This window comes from Euleptes europaea, chromosome 10 (genome assembly GCF_029931775.1).
Source record: "Euleptes europaea isolate rEulEur1 chromosome 10, rEulEur1.hap1, whole genome shotgun sequence".
In the NCBI taxonomy this organism is placed as follows: domain Eukaryota; kingdom Metazoa; phylum Chordata; class Lepidosauria; order Squamata; family Sphaerodactylidae; genus Euleptes; species Euleptes europaea.
In genome coordinates this window covers 3,650,216-3,651,324 of record NC_079321.1, presented here as the reverse complement: position 1 = coordinate 3,651,324, position 1,109 = coordinate 3,650,216, and the positions used below count along the sequence as shown (strand labels likewise).

Genomic DNA, 1,109 nt, shown 5'->3' with positions numbered 1-1,109 from the left:
CCGTGTGGGCTGAGAGAGTTCAGAGTAGGGTTGCCAACCTCCAGGTACTAGTTGGAGATCTCCTGTTATTACAACTGATCTCCAGCAGACAGAGATCAGTTCTGGAGATTTGAGAGCAGAGCCTGAGGAGAGAAGAGATTGGGGAAGGGAGGAAGCTCAGTGTGAGTATGATACCATAGCCTGAAGAGGAGAAGACTGAGAGGGTATATGATAACCATCTTCAGGTAGGGGTCACTGGGGGTGTGGGGGGAGGTAGTTGTGAATTTCCTGCATTTTGCAGGGGGTTGGACTAGATGGCCCTGGTGGTCCCTTCCAACTCTATGATTCTATATGAGATTGCAGAATTAGAAAACAATGTAGGCAACCAACCATCTAAGGCAAGAATCACAAAGGTAGAACACAATGAAGAAGCAGAAGACGAGGGAGGAGCTGTGGCTCAGTGGTAGAGCATCTGCTTGGTATGCAGAAGGTCCCAGGTTCAATCCCCGGCATCTCCAGTTAAAAGGACTAGGCAAGTAGATGATGTGAAGGACCCCTGCCTGAGACCCTGGAGAGCCGCTGCCGGTCTGAGTAGACAAGACTGACTCTGATGGACCAAGGGTCTGATTCAGTATAGGCAGCTTCATGTGTTCAAGAGGAGGAAGAAGAAGAATCCACAGCTGTTAATGACTACACCATGCTGGCTCTCTAGCAAACTGATACCTACAATCAACAGTGCAGTAGGCTACAATCCGCTGCCCTTATAAAAGCTGGCTTCCATATTTCCCCGCTCCATTTTGCACTCAGAACAACACTGTGAGACAGGCTCGACTAAAAGACAGACCGCTAGCGAACTTCACAACTGAAGGGGTAATTGACGTTATCTTCCCAGTCTCAGGGTTCTAGCTACCAAAATTAAGGCATAAGGTTAGGACAGTTAAATGGCCAAAACAAAAAACAAAAAAACCACCCAACAATTTGAACAGTGCTACACTCCGTAGGTGGCCTTTTCCACATGCTGGAGTTACTCCTGATTTTCTTGGCAGTCAATCCACATAAGAACATAAGATAGGCCATGCCAGATCAGACCCAGGCCCATCAAGTCCAGCAGTCTGTTCCCACAACGGCCA

General features: G+C 48.1%; 1 non-coding gene across 1 annotated transcript; it reads left to right on the top strand.

The window, feature by feature from the left end:
* The first annotated feature begins 425 nt into the window (after positions 1 to 425).
* On the top strand, positions 426 to 497 carry TRNAT-GGU (transfer RNA threonine (anticodon GGU)). Its single transcript has one exon. It is a non-coding gene; the product is annotated as a tRNA-Thr (tRNA).
* The last annotated feature ends 612 nt before the right edge of the window (positions 498 to 1,109 follow it).